Raw genomic sequence first — 24,618 nt, forward strand, 5'->3', positions numbered from 1 at the left:
TAGTGGTACGAAATAATTTGCAGCTTTATTGTTCTACTTTGAAAAGGTTTGTTCTCATAAAATAAATCACAGGTGCCACTGGTGTCACAACACCATTTGTGGATTTCAAATTATTTTGAACAAAAATGAATACAGAGGGAGAGACAGACAGACAGCTCTCTGTTGGGGAGGAAATGCAAAACCATCAGACTTTACTTTATGAGTTGCATGCTAGATGACAGTATAATGGAAGAAAACGGAAATTGATGTCTTGTGCAATAAACAAGAAGGTAAAATCAAAAGAACCACGTTATTGGAAATTAAGCATGCAAAATCAAAGTGAACAGCTCTAATGAAAGCATATGTGCAGGTGCATATATGTCGCACATCTGTCTGCGTGTACTTGTGTACACTCCTGAGGCCAAGATATCACTTTCAGCAGGTGATGCGTCTCCCCTGTGATGTTCAGCATGTGGTTTTCAGGTCAGGCCTGTTAAACGGCACTCAATCACCCAGACAGACACACAGATGTGCTCATTTGGGAGCACATCTGAGAGAGGGATTTTTGCTCGTTAAAGCTGCTGTAGAATGTCACCACGGCAGTTCAGATGTTTCACAACGTATCTTAGGAAAATGCAGTTCCAATGGTTGAAATGTGAGTGGTCATAAGCAATAAGAAACAAATGAGTCAGGGATTATCATCATGTGGTTTTGGATGATGCAACTTTCTGAATGGCCAAGAGTGAATAAAGCTCTGGTCAGCATTAGAAACCTGCCTACAAAGATTTGACAGCCATTTGCAATGGATTACAAATGTTTTGGAGGCTACAAAATATTTTGCTGACATTCTAAGTACAGATTGCACAACATCTGCATTTTCAATGTGAACGTTCTTCTTGTGGACTGTGACTCTCTAGAACAAGGCCGAGGTATCTGTGTAACAAAATTATGTGTAATTGAACCATATTTCAGTGACCACATACAATGTTTTCTTTTATTTGCAAAATGGAAAAGAAAAGCGATTTCAGCTGTGCTCAAATGTTCTGAGAATGGTGGAAGAAAACAAGTAAATCAAACATATGGAAGTGATTAGAAACTTAGATAAAGTGTAAAGTTATTCATACCTCTTACACTTCATACATTTTGTGACATTATTTACACAATCTTCCATGTATCTATGGGGATTTTATTTGAAAATGTAACACAGAGTAGTGACTATTTGTAAAGCAGTAGGAAAAGGTTTCCACGATTTTCAACATTTTTACAAACCAATATATGAGAAGTGTGTTGTGCATTTGTACTCAGACTCCATGAGTGAACTCTTTCAACTATCACCATTTGATCCGATTGAAGACAAAAATCTGTTGAAGTATTTCAATATCAGCTTAGCATACCTATTCACTGAGCTATTTTTATTTTCTTTACAAAACAGCTCAGACTCAATTGGAGAGGATAGAAAGCATCTCTGAACATAAATGTTCAAGTTCACATGCAATTTTAGTTTTTTTCCACACAAAGGATTTAAAAATAAATTTAGGTCTCTCCAAGTCAGAGCAACTTATTCCATGTTTGCTGTGTGACCTACAGAGCTTTTGGTCAAGCACTTCTAATGGTTTTCTTTAAATAATGGCTTCTTTTCACTCTTTCATGAAAGTCATATTTGTAGATAAAGTTGAGTTTGAATTACACAAGAAATCTTATTCTGATAACCCCTGAAAGCCATGGGTTTTATTAGATTTTATGTAATTCTATCAGACAAGCATGTCACGCCTCAGATTTTTATGTGTAAAATTTTTTTTTGATTTTTTTAAAATAATTTTTGACAAGTATCTCAGTCTTGTTTTCTTTTGAGAAAACCACTTTTTACATGCACTAATACCATCTATACTGCCTCATCTTTTATCAGTCTTTGCTGTAGTTAAATCAAGTACATCTTTGCAGTACAAGTTTGCAATACATGCACGTACCCTTACGTCTTTATTCTATTCTATTTGTAAAGATACACCAAAAGAACTGAGTGGACCCTAATGGGAACATTTTGATTCCAGGTGATTAATATTCTTTTTATTTTGTTTCCTAAATTGTGCCCAGTGAGAAAATTTGCTGATGTAAGTCTAAAAAAGCAGCAGAAGGTATTGAACAAGAGCATATGTGCATATGTGCTCGGTGTGAAGATGAAGGAAACAGAGCTTACGCACAGGAGAGAGAAAATTTTCTTTTGCCAGGTGGTGTTAGTCCTTCTGAATCTCCCACAAAACCACTTAGACAAACACAACACCCTGTTCTGTCAGAGCAATCTGCTCTTTTGGTGTGACAGCCATATTCAAGAACCATTTGCCTGAAGTCTCTGTAGCCCCCGTATAATGAAATACTAATGATACTTAAAACAAACACACATATGCTCTTGAGACTAATTGCATTTGTTAAACCCATATCAATGGAGTGGGAGACGTATGGTGATGCATTGCGAGCAGAGAGGTTATTCATCTCTAGCTTCCTGTAAGACTCAACTAGTCTCCTGCTGGGGTCGTGTGGAATCTGGGCCCCTCTCTTTGGAAACCAGAGCCAGAACAAACCACAGTTTGCACTTGGAGTTTAGACAGTCTGTCGAAGCCCAGAGTCACAAAACACCCACTTTGGATTTTATTAGGCTTAAAAATGTGTTGGGAGATAAAATTTATTGTCCAGTCGATGCTTCCAGTCCTGCTTGCTTTTGCGAACTGCCAGTTGGTCAATAAAGAGTCGCCATGCTTTGTTTAAGCTTTATCTTTTGTGTGTTTTGATTTATCTGTTAGCATCTCCTCCCTTGGGTCAAGAGCTAAGCGAAGACAGGTTGTGGTTTGCCGTGATCCCTGGAACCAAATGTGTCAGTAGGATCTAACAGGTGATAAATGTTAACAAATGGCAGGGTTCACACACAAAGAGACACCACTGTGATAGAAAATTTGGTGAATCATTTCATGCTGCTAACAGCTGGCTCTGTTCTGACATGCTTTGGTCTCTGTGGTACACATATTGTCAATTTACCCGACTCGCTCTCACCAACTCACACGTCTCCTAGGTCCGGGCTATGTTGACAGGATGTGTGTGACAAGGGATCAAGACAGTGTGTCTGCTATGTGAGCTATTCTCATAACATCCATCATCACTCAGTGTGAATTCATCACCTGTTTGCTACTGGAGACTCAGATCCCAGAGAGAAAATCCATTACGGCTTGGCTGTGCCTGTGAAATTTACAGATAATGAGCGAGGCTTTAACTTCAAAAGCTGAAGTAATATCGGTCCTTAAAACATACTTAGACATCCCTATAAATGTTAAGCCCGGACTTTGAGGTTTCCCTGTATAGAAGCCCAGATTTATTGATGACTCAATTATGGTTGTCAGGTGTTTGGCTGTTTTCATTATTCAGTTTGTTTTGAGCAAGACGGTTAAAAAGATGCCAATATAATAGTTTTGTTTAATGCAGCAGCTATTTTGTCAGTTTTACTTTTTGAATTTTTAATCCAAATAATCTTTACATTTAAAAGACCTCCAACCTTATGGGATATGCCAGTTGGTCTAACATGGGCAAAATTGATCTTCTGTGGTTACAGTGGGCTTTCTTCATAAGTTCAGACTTTGCTCTGAGGTTAAAAAATCCACGTTGCAGACAGTTTCCATAATGACCGTTGCCTCAGCAAAGATCCGTTTTAAATAAAGCAGTGCACTTTGAACTATGCTGTAATGTTACCGCAATACTACTGTTGTACTTTAAACACTTTTTACAATTACTGGTTGTTCTCATACCCACTCAGACCGGGATCTACTCAGAGTAACCTAAAGGCGAAAGCACACAACATTCTTTTTCCAGTGCAGCGACTGGTAAATAGTCCAGATTTTCCACTGATCTTGAAAAATATCTCTCTGTTAGAATAATTTCAGTGGTAATTGACTTCAAATGTTGAACTCTTATCAAACAGCTTTCCTTTTGCATGGAACATTTTTCAGCTCTTTTGTGGAAATGCTTTCAAAAGCAGTACTTTAGTTCCATATCACAAGTTGTTGGGATATGCCATGTTTCAAACCTATCAGTGTTCATTCATGTGTGACCTGACTTGCCGTTGCCTCTGTAGAGGGGATGGCCTTATGCCTCATTAAGCACAATACTCTGTACCATATGGTAGTAGGAGCTTTCCTTCTTTCGCTGCCTTTTTCTCTCTATTTCTCCGTTTTTAACTCCCTTCTCTTTCATTTATTCATCTCGCCTGTTATGGATTATTTCTCTCTGTTCGTCTTTTCATCCACTCACCCCTTCAGCTCATGTCTCATGGGCTTTTATTCTGATAGTTCCTTTGTCAAAAATATTTCTTTCTTTGTACTCACCTGCATGTTGTTTTTGCTTTTTGATTCATGTCCTCCTATAAGTATTTCTTTGTCATTACTTTTTGAACTCAGTTAAACTCTGGATGTCACTTTTGAGGAAATAGTAAAAGCATAGTAAAACAGAAATGTAATAAAATTCGCATTTTGTAGAATTAATGATGTTTTCCCAAAATGAACCAGCAAATTGAAAACAATCATCAGACCAAATTCATGGTTTGCCACCCACTAGACTCAGCCTCAATTCCTGGCAAATGTAAAATTAGTCATTTGTATCCGTCTGGGAAGGCCTGTTGTAGTATTCTGCAGACGACCATGCGGCTGCCCAGATTTTGTGACTGTGTGCCGTAATAGGACCCAGTATGTCGAAACATAGTGACAGTTTTAACAAATATGTAATAAACCTATTGTTTATGAAAGTTCTGTACTGCAGCTTTAATCCAGTCCAGTTTTCTAACATTGACAGTGCTTTAAACATAGCCGTTGAAGACAAAAAGCATAATACATTTGCAAAAAGTAAAGCATTTTTGTTGTTGTGGTTGTTTGCCTCTATAGTGTGAGAACATGTTCAGCCAGAGCAAAAGATAGTGATATCAATTTGTGAAACACCACATTGCAAAACGACTGCAGTCACTAGAATTTGAACAGAGAGCACACACTTGTCATAATAAACATATTTTTTGTATTTTTCTTCCTGCATATCTCTGTACACCAGCTTCCCTGCTCTGTTTTTTGTTTTTGCCTCTTTAGCACTCACTTTCTCTGAGTCAGTACTAAATCACTGTCTTGCTGCTTGTTGGTTAAATCATCTATTTTCCCTGTTCTCTGCAGCCTGAGAATAGAAGGAACGTCAGCCATATTAAAAAAATGGAAAGTCAGCCATACAAAAAGGTCATAGTCTGACTGCAGTAGAAGAGCAGGCGAGCCCGAGGTTCTCTGCAGTTCATTAGGTCTTACTGATCTAATTTTCCGTCACACCAAGTTAAGTTTCTGTAAATTAGCATGCTTCCTCTGTTTGTCCATGTCGCATTTGCTTTTGGAACAGGTTCTGCAGTTTGGAGCAGCAGGTGGTCGGTCATTAAAGAGTGAAGTGAGGTACGAGTGCTTTCTTCCCAGTGTATCAGTTTCTGTCATTGAGAGATTTCAGATGAGAAGTTGGTGGGGGTCAAGAACAGTGTTTTTCACAGTGTGACAGAACAAATGAATTTTTAAAATCAAGTGGATATTTGTGTGTATGAAAGTGTGTTCTACCAATAACTGGCACCAGTTAAACACAAGCAGTGCTTGTTAGTGTCCCAGCTTTTTTTTTTTACTCTTCTTCAAAAGGGTCAAAGACAGTTCAGATATAGGTTCTAGTTTTCTCTTCTTAATCTTTGAGCGTCAGTCAGACCTTTGGTTTCCCACCCCTAGTTTTTGTAAAAACATTGACCTGCCAATAGACATTTTAGCACAGTCCAATTCATCTTTAAGAAGTATATTAAAAAGAACATATACGTCCATTAAACTATTGCTTTCTGGGATTTCTGCCATGAGCAGTCAGTAATTCTTTACATCAGGAGTAGTGGCAAATGCAAGTTGTTGGGGAGGCCAGTCACTGTAAAACACATTATTATTAATATTTTAAAACAAACAAGAAATGATAGTTTGAGTTTTAAACTGAATTTAATAGCTCACATTAGCGATTAATGTGGACAGTCTGGCAAGAGTGACAACATATCGGTCTCTTTTTTTTGTTAGAGAAAATAGATCCTTACCATAAAGTCCCAAATGGTCATCAGGATTTCCAACCCCATCTTGTTTTGCAGTAGTCTTTTCATGTTTAAAAGCTCTCACAGCCTGAATGAACTGCAAATATGTTGCAGGCTGTCTTAGAAATCCTTTTTAGTTTTTCAGATTTCTGTGCTTCCTTTGACTTCATTCTTATACCCCTCAATGGCACTAAGCTGTTCTTCTCACCGTGACAAGCTTCTGCACAGATGACTATTGGTCAAATTGGTGTCCAGATAATGGTGCATTTACTGACATGTAAACAAGTGGAATAGGGAATTTTTGATTTTCAAATCAAGTTCAAATTTTCCCACTTGTCTTCTGTGACTTCCTCCTCAGCAACTTAAATGTATATGGATGTTGAAAGGCGAGGAAAAGGGAGTAATATTCCAGATCAGTCATGTCTCACTGGTGCCAAAAGACACAGCGTTAAACAAATCCGATGTCTCATTCAGCTTCGTCTGTTTGACATCACAGAAATGGCAGAGAGCAATGAAGGATATTTTCTATACAAAGTGATCCACGTCACACCTCTTGCTCTCTATGCGTCTCCCAGATGCACATCTGTCATGCATACACCTCAGACTGTCTTTTCTTCAGAATTTGGCTTTTATGAGAACAGTTCCCCCCACAAGATGCTTATTTATGATTCCAGTTAGTGAAAATTTCCACTTGCCTGTAGTGGAATATTTCACAAGAAATCTTTTCCAACCTCTCACCTGGCCTCGCTAGCCTTCACTGCTGCTTTTCTATTCGTTTTCTCTTTTTTTTTCTGCAAGTCCATTTAGCTACTTGGCTGTCCAAGCACTAAAAAACTGGCACTTCCACATACATTTCATGGCATATTGCATGGCATATTAGTATTTCTATTTATTATTAAATGTGAGCATAAAGGTTAACTGCAGCACAGAACGAAACCAGAGCACAGGCTTTAAGAGTCGAAACCACATAAAATAGGAAGCTTATTTCCACTGGCGGCCCTCATGCATGCAACTGTGTGGTTGTAGGCAGCTGTGTCAGACAGGGATGGAAGTGCAACAGGAGTGGAAATAATTTTCCTGTTAACATGGCCACACGGTTGACTCTGTTTCAATTCACTGTGAAAATCTTCAATTGACTTGAATGAATAAAAGACAGACGACAACAAATACTATTTGTCCCCAGTGGCAGAATATTAATTAAAAACATTTGAATTAAAATTGTTTAGATAAAAACAAGTTTTAATCTGTTGTATTTCTTATAATTTTGACAAATTTTAGGAGAAATTGTTTATCTTTTTTTAAAACTTGAAATATATTTCAGAGGTCATACAAGGGTATCATTTGATTATTTATCTAAAGCATGTACTAATTTTTCTTCGAACTGCATTTGATCCATTTCATGGTGGTCTTTCTCCTAATTTCAAGCAGCCTTAGTCGTCATTAACAGGAAATAATTTTTCATACCCCCACCACCTTACAGTATTCCCTTACTGCCATCCACACAGGCTCCAGCTCTTACAAGCCGTATGACAGGATTCAGATCACACATCACATGTTTTTATTGGAGCTGCAAAAGGACTCCGGGATGAATCTCTCTGACATGAAACAGTAGTTGCAATGTGACGTTTTAACTTCGCACTGATTACATTTACAGCCTTCTGGCGTGGCCGAGGTGTTGGCCGGGGAAAGGTAAATCCTCTCATTTATCCTCATTCTCGGTCTTGCTGCTGTATGTGATTTAACTTTTTGAGTAAGGATGTGTCAGATTTAATGTCAATTTAGGAGAACCAACATTTTTCTGAGCATGCGGCCCATTTTCAACTCGGTGGTTTTGGAACGGCTTCACTGTGGCCAAACACGCCCTGAGTGCACTGTGCAGTTTAGGAACCTCTTTATACTACTTGGAATAAATCTCTTGGCTTTGAAATAACATGTCAGTTGTAGAGAATTTAGCATATAAAAACAATCAGAAATGCTGAAATAGTTGCTAAAAGATGATTGTGACTGTGTTCCTGTTGAAATAATTATATGAAATGACAGTAGGAAAAGCTGCATGCACCAACCCTCATTAGATGTTTTTCTCTGGAGTTTAATGTTTTCACATCCTGGCTCAGCAGTGTGGTTTCTTCAGCGTCTACTATGGGAACAGTTGGAAGTTGGAAAGCTGCAAAGGAATGTCTATTGTATAAGTAATTAGTTTTTTTTAAAGAGTGGAAAACATTATTTTTTACTACAAGCTGTGTGAGTTTCCGACTATGTACATGTCAAAAATACAATTTCCAAAAGACCTACTTAAAATTATAGATCAGAGATTTATGCAGTCTCTTTTAAAACAAAGACAACCCCAACCCTGGGTTCTAATATTATCCAGTTGGCATAACTAGTGGTGTTAACATTACAAAATAGAAACTCCACTGCCCAAGTGTTTGCCCTCCAAAATTCAGGTCCTTCCAATAAGTCTCTGATTTCCAAAAGGCTGCCAGAATTTCTGAATCCATCATGTTCCATGACAGATGTTTGAAAGCTAAAATGACCAAATCAAATCTGCTGTAATAACTTCCATACTGAAGAGTTTTTTTGTCAGCATACCTGGTAAATATTACAAAGCTGTGTTCACCAACAGACTAACATTTTGAACTTTCAATTGGCTGGTGTGCAATCAAGGTCAGTAATGGGGGAAAAAAATAGTAGATTACTGTCAACAGCAGATTTTTTGATTTCTTCAAATAACACTAAGGATTTTGAGCTAACATCTGCAGGTGAGCCTTGCATTGAAATTTTATTTCTCCTGTATTTATTGCATGACCGATTGTCTCTGCTAATGGACTGACTGAGTGATCCAGTCTTCCGTTGTGTCTATATTAGTTGCAGACATTTGTGTATCGGCTAGCATCCCTGTCTCTTGGGAAAGATCAATTTAGAATCCTGGAAGGAATTTCTGAGTCGGTCAAGTGCTGTTCACACAAATAAACACACATTCCTCATGTACAAACATTTATGTAGACTCGTGCTTCCACACAAACACTGGGACACGTGCATGCTAGTTGACACCCACACCACTGGCTGACTGTACGGGGTATTTTGTGCACAACTCCAGGGGACAATTACAGAGGAGCTGCTTGATTGCAAGGATCTCAGTGTACCAGAACTGCTTCTCTCATGCCGGATGTGAGGACTAATGCAAATCTATCGAAGGGTATTTTCTCTTCTTTGGAGCCTTTGTATCTTATCTGAAGGATTATTCTTTCAAGTCATGCAGATGTAGAAAGTGAGATCACAGGAAGTGCAGAACAGATGATATGCTGTAGTCTGCAATTGATATATACTTTCTATTCTAACAAAATGATCCAGTCTGATATTAGATTGCAGTATGAGTCCTTGAAGCTATAAGATAAACAATTAAAATGAAGTGGATTCCAAATATTATGCACATAAGCATAGATTACTAAAAAAAACTGAGAAAAGTATTTTTGTATAAAACAGGTTTTACATCTATATTACTTTATATGTTCTCATTTTAAAATAAATCTGTCCTTTCTCAAATGTTACACAAACATACACACATGCATCATAGGTAGTTTTCGCTTTTGGCAACACAAGCACCTACACCGGATTTGCTAGCTGGTTTTGGCAAGAAGACCACCGTCGACTGCAGGTGAGGGAATCATTAACTCCAGTTCTGCTTTAGCTGCACCATCAGCACCCACCTCTTTTGTTTTGGCTCTCATTGCATCAGTCTGTAGGAATTCTTGTGCATTCTGCTGCGGATACATGTGCTTGAGCAACAGCCTCGCATGGTGGCAAAATGTGAAGGTTTTAGTTCAATAGGCAGAAAATGGTCACAACAAGTTTAGTGAAAATTTATTGCCGTGCAGTTCGCATTGATGATTTATTTATTAGTTTAAAAAGCTATGAGTTAAGCAACATCCAGCTCTGTTAAATGGAAGGGAAACCGTTTTTTCCATATCTGATTCACCTATCATCAAAACCTGGTAACTAATTAGAAAAAAAAAAACATGCATTAAAGCTCAGAAAGATTTTCTACCCAGTTTTATTTTTTATTTATTTTTTTATTCTAATTTCCATTTGTAAACTATAATCAACAGAATCCAAAATTTGTATTGTAGTCTTTCTAACATTTATTTAAATTAGGAGAGGCGATGCCACACATTGTGTCTGGAGTGAGAATTAGTGTAAAACAGGGTTTTACTATTATTAATAAAAAGAAAGAAAACTAATTAAAATTTTAGCATTCTAAGTGTTATTTGGCCTCACCATTATATTGTAGAAATTGCTGCAGCAAACATACGTGTGTACATCTGTGCATATTTACTCTTAATCTTGATTATAAATACCTAGCTTTGTTTGGAAGTAAACTCTAAATTTAAAGCTATTTGATAATTTTATGGTGTTAAAATGGTGTAAAAATACACAAGTTACTAAGAAAGGGTTTGGACTATGGGTCACAAAACATGAGAAAAAGTGACCTAAAAAATATCCTACTTTTCATAGTTCCTACACGATCAAATGAAATACTAATTGATTCTTCAGACAACAAAGACAATGGGGTCTGTGAGCGAATAAGTGCTACAGTGCTGAGTATTAACTGATAGACCTGATTTGTTCAAATGCATTACAAAGCCACAATTAAACTACCTTATGATTAAAAAATGCCTTTTTTTCAGCTTAACCTCAGTATTTCACTATAAACCTGTGAAGGTGGCTTGATAAGGGATTGACTTGTCATACAGTGGTAAAAGAGTCTGGAAAGATTTCAACTCAGCAGATTTTAGACAGCATCGAAAGGCTGATGAAAGGCATGGCTGGTGTGAAAAAAGGATGAAGGCAAGAGGGAGCGGCGATGCTGACGGTTACCATGCCAATGAGAGACGTGGAGGGAGGAGAGGGGGAGGTGGTGCAAAGCCAATTCATCACCGCTTCGCGTTTGTGTAAGTGTGTGTGAGTTTGTGTGCCTGACTTCACCTCTATCTGTCTGAGTGTGCCCTTGAAACAGGCTGGCTCTTTTTTTCCACACCTTTCTTGCACACACTGTTGAGAATAATGGATAAATACATAAATAAATTGAAAAAGTGGAACATTGCACTGGGGAATTGCATAGTCCTCAAAGCAATGGGCAATGCTTGTACAAATTGGTTGTGGGCTTTTCAGGCTTACAGGGTGTTTAGCACTGCCGGTTTTTTTTTTTTTTTTTTTTTTACAAAGAAAAGATCTGTCTGGTTCATGTTTGAGCAAGTTGTCTCCCTTTGCTTTTCAAAATGAAATCTATAACTGTGATGGACGACATGCAATTGATAAGTTCATAATGGCAGCACTGAGGGAACACCATCTGTCTTTGTGAATTAGAACCAGAGGAGTGGGGATAGAAGTGTGTGTGCATCGCATGCAGGGAGCAATCTTCCACCATGGCGTATTTTTCATGGGTGTCAGAGGGAGAGTGGGGTCATGTTTTTGCGAGTGGGCTCAGAAAGAAGCAGACAGACACTCCTCGCATGAACACATACCCATGTGAAGGATGATCGCCGTTACTCCATGTAGATAGCGGGTGTACGTGCGCAGTGGGGGGATAAGTGTGATGGTTTTCAAACGGTTGCAGCCATCGTTCAGTGGTAACCATGGAAACGAGACTCTCAGGACCACAGGGAAGCAAAAAAAAAAAAAAGAGAGAGGAGGGAGGCGGTGGGGGAAAAAAGGGGGAGATAGAGGGAATTACTCAGGACCAGACTTGTTGTCTTTATTCTCTGATAAGCACATTGATGGAATTGTTTGGCCTTGTCTAAACAAAGTAGCCAAATAAATAAATTATTGCAAATTATATCTAAAAAAAAAAAGTAAATTACATAGAAACCCACACAATTTGAATTAATGCTTTATGGGTCATATGTAGCATACATAAAGATGTGCTTGCTTCTTGGCTTCAAGCCTATAAATGCTTACAATTACATGCAGCTGTTCGAAGAATAGCAATTTTCTGTGATTTAGAAAAACGGTTGCATTCCTAACGCCAAAATTTGTTCATATACTTCCTTAAAAATCAGGCTTTAACTCTGCATAAGTTGTCTATGTTGTATAAAGGATGATGGGATGATGTGTTTTGTTTGGATGTGTGCAAGCTTTTGTGGCATAATTTCATGCAGACTCTGAAAATGGATGCGTCTGCATGATTAAGATCTCGATGTGCTTTTTTTTTTGTTTTTTTTCAACAGTATCTGAAGTGTGGCATAATGTGAGGTAAATAATACCCGACCAGCTGCATAAGAACGCTGTGAGTCGGATTTATTTGCAGCACCTTTAAAATTCTGTGGTCTACTGCAGCTTTGGGGTAAACTGAGGTAATGCCTTATTCCCACAACTGTAAATATGCTGTACTTGAACCAATTTGGCTGGCACAGCAGCAGCCCTGTGGTTTCAATTAGTGGAAAAGTCAATTCACGTTTAGAATTATTGCGTCTTTCTTTATTGTTGTTCTTATGTGAAGTAAAGATGCACATAAATCTGTAGCTAATTTTTGGCCTCTGTTTTTATGAAGTTGTTACCTGTTGATAATAATTAGTACTGATTCCAATCTCTCAGTAAGATCTACATTCAGCAGCACTAACAATATATTTACAAGCCATTATGCTATGACGTGTCTTTAATCATGTAAACTAGGACCATAGTTTTAATAATGAATACTGAAACACAAACAAAACAATAAAACTAAAAGAAAGACAAAAAGATAAGGGTATCAGCAAAAAAAATAAATAAAAAAAAAATAAAAAAAGATCACAAGACTAAATTTTGGTTCTCCATGTAAGAATAATTTATAAACGCATAGGAATTTCTCTGTGTGGATTTCTATGTGTGGCTCTGCTCTAAAGCGGCAATTCAGCTTGATTTTAGCTTTTTATCTTAAGCACTTCCACATCTGGGTGTTTCAGTTAGCATAAAAAAAATGTCCTTAAAGACACACACATGCTTGCAATATCCTCAGCTTTCACCGTGGCTCCGAATGACACCCTTTGTTTTCATGATTGTCAAATTAAACATGTCTCCTTTTAAATGGGACATACATGGGCCAGCTGCCAGCTCATCTAGTATGAGAAGAGAGGGTAGCCTTCATTCATTAACCAAACAGCCCCCCTCTCCCCCGCCCCTTCTCCCTGGAACTGCTTGGAATCGTTTGAAAAATCTTTTATATTCACACACATATGTGCATCCTCACACACGAGGAGAGAATGAGGGAAATGTCCCTGCAATCTTTTGTGTCACAGAGTAGGGTTAGATTGATGACCTCCCCCCCATCTGGTAACAATCACCTCACAGACTGCCCCAATATCTAGCTTGTGTGTGTGGGGGGGTGTGTAGGTGTGTGTGTGTGTGTGTGTGTGTGTGTGTGTGTGTGTGTTCAAACTGGAGTAGTAAACCTATTCATGTCAGTTTATGGGACTTGGCTTTCCATGTGTTCATAGATGTGTTTATATGCCTTCATAATCCCAGAGTGACACTGAAAAGTCATTTCTATTACTGTCGTTTCTGCAAAATGCAAAAGCTGGAGACCACAGCGAGGACTGGACGCTCTCTTTTATTCTCTGGATAATTAATCATTTGAATTTCTCTTCACAGCAGACCACGGATTCTTTATCCAGTCCCAATCTTTTGACATGCACTTTAGTCCTGTCTTCCTGCAGCTGTCCCTGTTTAAGCAGTCGAATGGGAGTGACCATCATAGGGTTAATCAGGCTACCCGATGCTCTACAACGCACACCACACCTATGTTTTGTAAAGGAAGGAATATTTAGCTTAATTGATGCCTGCTCCCCATCCCACAGCGCATAACCTGCATGGTTACTGCTCAGAATTCAGAACTTTCTTAAAAAATAGTTGAGTTTTCCCTTATCTTCATTTATAACATAACATCTTTTTGATCTCTTTTTTATTTTCACTTACATTTTTAGGGATTTAATATTATCCCCAATATAGTTCAGTTAACATAAAATGTTCTGGCCTTTTTTCTCTGCTCGCTATTTCATTTGTGTGATTTAAAGGATTGCACTGAGGTTGTCATCTTCACAAGGTCAGATCTGATGAATAGAAGAGATTCTGGCACAACTCTCCGGGTGTCTGAGATTGCATGCATGGGTGCAAATTTGTCTCTTTTTTTCCCCTCTTTTTCTGGACTCGCTTCACAATGATACACACCAGAAAGCATTTGGCTAAAATTCTAAATCAGATATACCGAGTCACCAGGGTAGGAGATAAAATGATACAAGGGCCATTTAAGGATCAGTGCAAGAAGATGTACAGAATCTGCTTCCACATCTGTTAAGGGTTTTAAGTATTTAATTACAAAGTAAAAAAAGGCAGTACAAAAAGAAAAAAACAGACAATGAAATGACTAGTACAGACACACATGTGGTGTCGGAGGAAAAACTCATGGTCAGCTTTTGTTCTAGATTTCACAGTCTCTCTGATCCAATATTCTACGTATATGAGGTTAACGCGGTGCTGGTGGTCTACATGGTCAGTGTGCAAGCTAGCGCGCTGAGTGTTCCATTAATCCCACTTTGTTGCATATTGCACACTTCAGCACACATGTGCACGCACACACACGCACACACACACGTACAAGCTGGACGCAAACGTAGTTTGACAGCCAAGACAACAGAGGGCTGTGACAATTAGACAGTTAATAAATCCATCACTTTATCATTTTGTGTGAATGCTTTCACTTTATATTCACCGTCCTGTCAACATCTGTACACTTATTTAAACAAGTGTGAGATTCATAAGAACAGTCCTGTACGATCGTATGCTTTGGGACTCCCTATTGGCCTTGTTTCTCACAAAAAAAAAAAAAAAACACACTTTGCTCACTAGAACTCCATTTAGTTTTTGGCAGTTTCATTCAGTCTCTTTCTAGCATAGGAATTATACTGATGGAGAACATCCCTGTACACTTTTGAACTCTGAGTCAGAGATGAAGATCAGAAAATGGTAAAGGTGCCTCTTTTTGCAAGTTATTAACAAAGCCATCAACAATGGATCGACTAGATCACTTTCCAACTTTCACAAAGGAAGGTGCAGGATTTTCTCCAAAAGTTCAGACAATCTTTCGGCACAAAATATGCTGTTCGTCTGCGTGTCGGTAAGAACCCATACAACTGCTTCCAAAGGGTTCCATAAAAAATGAAACGTAGAGTGAGGGGCAAATGTTCCTGGAGTTCCCACTTATGGAAAATCTGGCCCCATAAAACTTTCTTCAGTCTTCACTTAGTTGTGTGTGCATCATTTAAGAAAATTAAATTGCTGCTGTTTTGTTTTTATGTAACAAAATTGCACAGCATTGGTTCATAATGAAAAGTGGCGTTTTTGTGTCACTTTTTTTCATGACATTGCTATGTGATGAGATTATTTGGCTTATAAAAGTGGGAAAAAAAACATCAACTTTGAAAGTCTTACAACTAATGGGAATTACTAAGGAATACCATAGTGTATAATGTCTCTTCAGCAAATTATACCGTTTTACCATTTGAGCTCATAAAAGCCAAAATACTGAACATATAAACAAATTGAATGTGGGCGTAAAAGGATAAGCGATCACATCAAATACGTTTTGTAATTTATTTTTCTACTCCTGCCTGTGTTAGGGTTAAGATAAGCTTGAAACATAAAAATATAAAACCTGCTTTTTCCATCAGTGTCCCCCTCCTTTTGAAGCAAACAGAGGCTGAGGGATTGAATTCATATCAAGTCAGGGTTTGTGCAAAGCTGGGCAAAACAGAATGCTTGTGTCAGATGTGCTAGGATTTCTCAGGTGTGAGAAACAAAGGTACATTTACATCTTAAAACCCCGGGCCGAATTACAGTTGACAGGTCCATCCGTGAGTCTCAGCTGCAACTTCCATCATATTTAGGTTGGGCAAGCGAGGACTTACTCTTCTATATGTGAACAGAAGCATGCAAAAGAATGCTGAGCAAATCTTTGACTGACATGCAGGAGTAGATGGGCCAACCAAAATAAATAAAAAACCTGCATAATTCCTCTTTGTGCACGATGAAAGATGGATGCAGAGTTTGCTTGACATGTTCTTGGACAATGGAGAGCACTGTTTTTGGCATTTGTCTAATGTTTAATATGTGGTGCTCGAGAACAAAACAGAAGAAACAAAATTATTTTTATTTGCAGTTGGTCCATTAAGAAAAACAAAGCAATTTGAGATCTCCAAATATAAATGTATTTCCTTCAACCTACTAAAAGTCTTTCTGAATTATAACAAGGGAGAGAAGTACTTTTCCTAAATCTCTGGCCGTTTTGGGATTATCTTTCAAATGCACTGTTTTAAAGATAAAATTAGATTTTATTTCACCCTTAACCTCAATGACGGTCAACACCACAAACTTTCGTACCTTACAATTAAACTATTTTGAACACAGAAATCCTGAGGTAAATTCAGCATTCATCCGTCCATCCATGCGAAAAGCAAAGGCAGAAATTTTAATTCTAAAATAAACTGTTTTTCCTGATTAAAAACAACAAAAAACAACCCAATTTTGGTTTAATAGTTAAAATTTGGTCTAAAAGTAAAACATCAACAAAGAAAAAATCTTTGAAAACACGTTGAAAGAATACACCACACCTTGTAGCATAAAACATGAAGAATAAAATATAGCCTATTTGATTAAAATTAAATTATGCTTGAAATAAAGCAGAGAATAAGTTGTGGCTACAGTTCAAACACTAGAAGTTTGAACATCTGCTTAATGCATTAACCCTAATAGTGCTGCTTTTCAATAATTCCTTACCTTTTCATCCTTTTCATATATGCAATTCTTACTTTCTCTAAAACGCACAAAATCCCCAAAACAAACTTATTTATCTTAAGAGTGTTCTCCAGCCACCCTGTTGGTCTCTTCTCCGTAGTTTGGGAACCGCTGCTCCGTGGTTATTGGCATCTTGAGGAGAAACCAGACAGGTTTAGGAGTTGGGAGTCGGGCTGGGTTAGTGATCAGACCACAGAGTCAGGATGGAGGTAATGCGAGATGCAGACTATAGAAGACCTATGGAACCGGAGACGCTCATTTATAGTCCAACTATAGAGATTTAATCTACACCATTAAATTGGCCAGCAGCGTCCCTCAGCTGGTCCACTCTTATGGGAGTTTTCAAAGAGAACTATTACTCTGATTTACCGTGAGCAGCTTTCATATAGTCCACGCTCTCAGTCTCCATATCGGAGGTCTGTTCTTTTTCCTATTTTTGCTCTTCTTCACTATGTCGTTTTTTACTCATTCACTAAGCCAGACGTACAGTTCATAACTGAAAACACTACATCCAGCACATCCTGCTGTATGTTTATGTGTGCAGTAAATCTTGGAGTCTATGTGGACACACAAGGACCTTTGTAACGTTTCCCCTCAGGGTGTTTGAGGCTTTGGTCTCACTTTCATGTAACCCACCTCTCCCCGTTTTACCTTCAGTAAAACTCTTCTGGGTTTTTCCTCCAATGATCAGTTGCAGCTAATAATAAGAGGCATGCTGCTTCCTCAGTCCTCACACAATCCCTTCTCACCTCATCTCCTAAACAATTCGGTTGGTGGTAAAGTTGGCAGCAGCAAACTTTGCACCTAATTCCTCAGCCATGGTTTTATGTGCGCTTGAGTGTTGCTGAATATTGGCGGAAGGTCAACACTGTGCTGCATCTCACAATGGCACTAATGCTGAAGTGTTGATATTTTACTGTTATGCTAATGACATCATTATTTGTGTCATTTTTCCATGTCTCATGATTTGAATTGCACTCTTCGAACACTCCCACATGTTCCTTTGCTCTGTCTTCCTGCTCGTTTATTGAATGGTGGGAAAAAGTGAATTATCAACAATGATCTCAGCACCGCTGCACTGCATTCTCCGTTTGCCATGTAGTTTACTACTGACCTTTTGTGGGTGACTCTGCATTGAAGAAATTAATCTAATGGTGAGTTACTCTCTGTAATTGTGTGCAGTTTCAGGTTACGAAAAGAAAAAAAAAACTGAATTTTGATGGTTTTTCCAGTAAGAGAGAAAAAGTGTGAAAAGGTGCAGCTGATTCACACCTAATGTTGGGCTTTTTGTCATTTTGATTAAATGGCCTCTTATTTTTTAAGAGGATGAACGTGCTTGTGTTTCTGTGGCCCTGCTGGGGGTCGTCACAGGGTCAAGAGGCTTGTCTGTAGATTGGATCATGTGGAATGTGGATTTGAATGTGAGGAAGAAAAGGGTTTTCACTCATTCTTTTCTGCTAATTAAACATTTTCGTCAGAACTTTCTTGTTTAAGTAATAAAAACAAACCAGAATGTTATGCTAGCATTTGCTCTTGTTTTGAAAAAAAATAAAAAATAAAAAAATGATCACAGGGCCGCTCAGGCTTTTCCTCGCGCCACCTTTCCTTTGCAATTAACATGACGCAGGACGTCGTCTCCCTTTCATCAGCTCCTACTGAATGGAGGTATACTTTGTCAGAAAAGCAGCCTATCAAGTTACCGGTGTCAGAAAACTGCATACAGGCTCAACTTCCAATCGCTTATCACTGTTGTCATTTAACACTTGTGTCAACCTGAGGCCAGGCCTGCCTCTGCACTGCTGCTTGCATTTGAAGTTACATGAAGCACATGATGTAAATATGCATCGGATAGTCAGTCAGTTCATCTGTGAGCAGGAATGTTTGGGTTTGACTTATATACAGTTTGGTAGATCCTGTGGAGTCTGTGGTGAGTGGAGTAGTTATAACAAGTGGCTTACATGACTTCACATGTCAGGAGTTGTTGAAGGTCCAGCTAAGTAATAGCTTATATGTAAACAGATTACATGTAATCTTCTCGAGTCAATTTGTGTGTACATCTACTGTAAAAACAGAGAGCTTGATGAATGAATTCACATAAGAGAGACAAGTGTTATTGATGAAATGTTGAAAATAAAATGGCATTTACCTTTTTTTTTTTTTTTTTTAAAGAACTAAACATGTGAAGACCAAAACCCTTATACGGTCTGGTCTCTGTCTTTTCCTTGTCAGGTAGACAAGTCAAAGCGGGATGAATAAGATGATTATATGATTGTAGAGTAACTCGTAGTGTAGTTTATAATGTTTCATGGCTCCTCGAGTGCAATTCTTCTCCCCACAGACCCCCCCCCCCTCCCACGCACACACATGCACACACTTTACAGTTGTTTCTTTCTCCCATAAGGTTGTGCTTCACTTTGTTGCTTTAATATTTTATGCTTCTTGTAGTCCTGGTGCCAAAACATTTGCTGGCCTATTGATCACGTGCCAGTAAGAAGAGGCTGTTTAGAGGACCACCCTCCCAAAACCAGACAGAGTACTTTAAAGCACCAGTCTTAGTTGTTAGCCGTAGGTTCTGTCTCATAGTTCTTGTACATCACTTTGTATGAAATCTTGGCAAGTCAGGCTCCAGGATTATTCCCAGTCTCTCTGAACTTAGCCACTCTGGAAATCATTATCCAGAATAGCTGCTGCTTCAAAGACTTTCTCCCTCCTTAACTCTTAAGACACACCGTCCAATTTAGGTCTACTAAGCCTGAGCCAGAGGGAATAAGAATAGGTGTTTTCAGTCAAGAAAGTAAGGCAACCCTGTTTGAAACCCAAGATGACACACAAACAGAGGTAGAGGAGTAAAGATTCAAATTAAATTAACATTTTACTACGGCTCTGTTCTCATTCTCTGATGCAAACAGCTTGTAGTTGGAAGCTGGTGATTATTATGCTGCACCTTATCAAAAAAACAATCATTTTCTAAATCATCTCCCAACTTTAGTGTTGCTTTGGCTAACAAGACCAAGAGGGAGCAAAGAATCAGAAGGAAGATTTAGAATGCCTTGCAGAAACAATCATACCCTTTACATACAAAAAGGGTTCAAGCGCTGGCAGAACCTTTAAATTTTACCACACGTTCTCAGTTGTATTCAGCGCTGGGCTTTGATTAGGTCTGTTGCAGCTCTGGCTGCATGTCTCAGTTGATGTTTCCTTGGGCAAGATACTTCACCCACCCTGCCTGCTGGTCAGCCAGTTGTGTTGTTTTAATTGTGACGAAATGTGGAAAGTGTCACCCTACGAGCCGTTTTTGCAAGGCAGTATATTCTCTGACTGGAACAGTAAAAAATGTTGGAGAAAAAAAAGAGAATAGCATCTGAATGTAACAACTTATGTTAACTAAATATTTTATAAATAAACAAGATTTAAATTGCTCTTAAAATACTATGGTTTGAAAAAGAATTTGGTTACAGGCATGCATGCATGCAAAGTCTTTCCTGTAACTTCCTTTCAACCTGCAATGCTCCTTTCAGAGTACTTGCACTTGTGGCTGGTTGTGTGATTACAGCTGTATGAGTAATCCAGATGTGTCCAGCAGTGGGTCTGCTCCTCTAATGAACTAATGAAAGGACCATTTCATGTCAGCCTCTGTCTGCAAAGCTTTTCTTCTTCATTGTTTCACAAAGCTTTGGTCAGGGTTGGTCGAGATTGGTTCTCATGCCTAATCCCTGACGCCTCATATAGTCTGCTAGACAAGGCTGGGTGCTTGGTTATACACATAAATGTGTTGGTGTGTAGATACGCAGTCATTCTATTGCTGTGGACAGTAAAAGTACATTTTAATCATCGCCGTCTGATTGACAAGAATACTCTTGCTTTATTCCAGTGTACAAAAATAGACAATCGGTTAAAGCAAAACAGAAAGTGACCAGCAAAACACTGGTTGGTTGAGGGAAGTGTGTCATCCATGTCGGGTCTTTGTTTTTTAAATCTGTCCTTCTGGCTGCATGAGAATTTGGGACATTGATAAGGTTTTTAAGCTCAGTTTAGATGTTTAAATCAGTAAATAAACCGTTTCTAACTCAAATCGCTTTATGTGTGTCAATGGCGGGATGAGAGGAGGAGGAGGAACGTGTACGAGAACAGTGAGACATGCTTCTGTCTCCTGGGGCGATGGTGAGAAAACGGGGTTAATTAAATCTGTAAAGCAGAGGTGCAAAATGCACGTCAGCAAACATTACATTGTTGAGTCAGACCAGAATAACTGCCAGTGTTATCATGTGAAAGCTGTGGGTTTTTCAAACGGCAGTCAATGACTCAGGTGTCTGTGAACCTTTAAAGTATATTTCATGGTGTGAGAGTGTGAGAAATCCAATTTGCAAAGTCATGAAGTTATCTTTGACATACCAACCGGAGACAGGTGGAAGCAATTTTATTTTATTTTGTTATAGTTATTAAACTTTTACATTACCGGGACAAAAAGAAAACATTTAGATTAAAAGCCTCTTTTTCAAGAGAGTCCTGGCCAAGATGCAGCAACAAATACCACACACAAAAAATAGACACACATTAAAAGAAAATGTCAAGCTATGGAAAACAGGAAAATGTTATTGAATTTGCCTAAAAAACTTTTAATTTAGATTTAAAAGCACTAAGTGAGATGAATTCAGTCAATCTAAAATTTCTTGTAACAAGTTCAAATTAAAAGGTATGCTTTTAAATATCAAGTATCAGCTTGATACTTGATAATTATCAAGTATCAATGACAAATATAATTATCATATAAATAATTATATGATAATTATTTATTATATAATTTGGTTTTGTCCCTGGAGTAAAAGCCTTTGGGCGTCACTTCCTTTCTGTTTTGCCTCAGGTGCATTGTTTGGGTAGAAAAATGTCTCACTTAAGCCATAGAACTTTTATGGATCAGTTTATTTTTTGGTGACTTTAGTCCTCACAGCATATAAAAACTGGGCATGTTTTTTTTGCATTTACAGTACATGCCAGTGTCAGAGATTAAACTCTGTTTTAGGTTAGAAAGAACGTTTACCACAAAAAATAGACTTTTTTCCTTTGCCATATATTGAAACTGGTAGATCTACAAGTGATTAAACAATATTTTTATGTAGTGGAAAACATAACAATTTAAAGGGATTTCAGCTCTAGTGAATGAGAAAAATAAAATTTAAAGTAGGAGTTTGTTACCAATGCATTTTGAGTAGGAGCTCATGGCACAGAAACACACCCAACTCTATCTGGGATCTTGCTGTTAGCAATATTTGAAAAATACGACAAGACATTAAATTCCTCAGATTCTTTTTAAAAAAATCCCAAACTGAATTGGTGCTGTTTTGTGTTCCTACTGTACATTTTGTGTGATCTTAGTTTGTTCTTATGTGATTTCTTCAAATAGACTTCCAGCTCTTGAACATATCGCCTTGAGCAGAGCTTCCGTTTTTACTCCAAACAATAGTAGAAATTTCCTGGTTTATCGCATCACTTCCTGTCTCAGTCCTAACACAGTCTTGTGGATTAATGTCCGGTCCCTTACACAGTAAATGCACCCCAAAGATAGAAAGTTTTTAGGTAAAAGGCAAAATATTTTTTTTTCTTCTCATAAATCATTACTTGTGTTCACGCCATAAGAAGGAGCTCTGGTTCCTCATCCCACCTTGCTTGTCCCTGCAGGATGCTGGTGCATATTTCTCTTTGGATTAGAAGCGGGACACACTCTGGACAGTTCACTAGTCCACCACAGGGCAACACAGAGACACTCATGTAACCACTAACACATCTTTTAGTTACAGGTAGCAAGAATAAAAGGTAGGGTTAGCTATTGGAAAGTTTACACTTAATTTAGGACAGTTCAGAAGATCTCAGGAATTCCAAAAACCTGACCAGTGCAGCAAACTTTGTCATGACGTTTAAACACACATTTTTATGACACACTTCTGAAATGAAGGGTTTTCTTTAACACTTAATTATTTTATGACATTTTCTAATGTGGATTACACTCAAGACAAACAATCCTGGACACACACACACACACACACACGCACCTGGACACACTCACACCTAAGGGCAATTTAGAAAGACCAATTACCTAGCAGTCATGACTAGCTCTGTTTCTCATTATGTTTGAAACCTTAAGCGCCTCAGCATGGCTATTCCAGTGTACATTCTGCTTTTGGTCTGGCAAAGTGGCTTCATTGTGACTACTGGATGAATGATATAGTTCTCTTTCGGACTATTTCAGAAAAAGTTAATGATCTTACTAACTTGCTTCTTCTCCATGGTATTATTTTAAGTTCATTGTCATGCAAGCAACCAGATGATTATCAGCAAAACCCCATTATTGTTTTTGTTTTTTTTTTTAATCTTTGCTTAATCTCCAAATATTAAGCGATGCCAGCAAGACTGAATTTCTCTGAAGGCTTTGAATGCGGTGTCATTTGATACATCTGGCTTAGAGCTTCCATTCAGCAGCTGCACACTCTGATGAAAGCTGTGAAAATTGTGCTGCAGGACATGATGCAAGCAGGTCCAAGTAAAAAAGGCCTCACTGACTAAGTCCTTTTCCTTATCTAGCTCTCCTTTTCAGTGCCAGGAGCAATGAAAGATCCAAATCCAGTAGGAATTGAAGAAACTTTCATGTTAAACTGGGTTTGCTTAGCATCTTTCTTTTGTTAATTTCAGTTTACTTGGTTAATTCATGTAATATGAATGTTTTGTGTTGCCATATAGCAAGAATGAAGTGTTCTTCAGACACATTTTAGCTTATGTTTGACGAAAAATGTCACTTAGCAGTACGGAAAATATGTGTCTTTTCACGGTTTCTGTCATCCATACATTGCATCCATCCATCTGTCAAATCATCCATCCATTGGTTTTTGTTGGAACTAAGAGCCTGATCTCTAGAAATATCTGTTGTCAGTGAACATTTGTGTTTCTATTTTATAAAGTAGCTAAGCTGGCAAACATCCAAGAAATTCAAGTCTGTTAAAGTGTGGAAAAATGTATAATAACCCTGAGTGTAGATTTACTTTATTCAACTCATTGGGCTAAAGTGTGTGTCCCTGCACACTGGAATTGTGTACTTTCATTTGTGTCATGGTTCACAGATTCTGCTTGTAGCCCTGTGCTGTGCAAGAGCTGTTGAATGCTTACACAATCTTTCAGGTTTGATTAAAAAATATTTATTTTTGCTAAAATGTCACATCCTGTAATAAGAGGAGACACCTTAGTCAGGCACAGTGATGATAGTGAGTAACTCAAGGCAAATTAGTTTTGCTGCATCTGAGTGTGTGATGCCCCACTTAACCTTTCTTTGTTTGCCTTTTTCTTTTCATAATTTGACACTGTGTAATAAATTATTCTGGGTTTCTAATGATGCAGCAAATTCTCTGCCAATTAATCAAGAAACAAGAATATTTTCACTGTCCCTGCAAGGAAATCACTTTGTTCTAGCAAAACAAAACTAAAACAGTAAAAATATAAATGGAGTGAAAAGAAAGTAAAAGTACTAGAAAGCACCAAAAACAATGCGGTGCAGTTTATAGTATGTTGCTCAAACAATTATATGTAACATCAGTGCCTCTAATGCAAGGCATATTGCAACTGTTTTTGGTGTTGCAGTCCTAACTACAAGCACCTTTTCTCATTTTGTCATCATGCATTTTCCACAAAAAAAATAAATAATGCTATCGCTTGTCTATCTTGTG

General features: G+C 38.1%; 1 protein-coding gene across 1 annotated transcript in view; it reads left to right on the plus strand.

Moving 5' to 3' along the window:
* Positions 1-24,618, plus strand: part of dchs1b (dachsous cadherin-related 1b) — a 97,889-nt gene that overhangs the window by 21,483 nt on the left and 51,788 nt on the right. The gene's annotated exons all lie outside the window — the stretch shown is intronic.

Source organism: Poecilia mexicana, unplaced genomic scaffold (genome assembly GCF_051168715.1).
Source record: "Poecilia mexicana isolate PSO_F unplaced genomic scaffold, ASM5116871v1 scaffold_14, whole genome shotgun sequence".
In the NCBI taxonomy this organism is placed as follows: domain Eukaryota; kingdom Metazoa; phylum Chordata; class Actinopteri; order Cyprinodontiformes; family Poeciliidae; genus Poecilia; species Poecilia mexicana.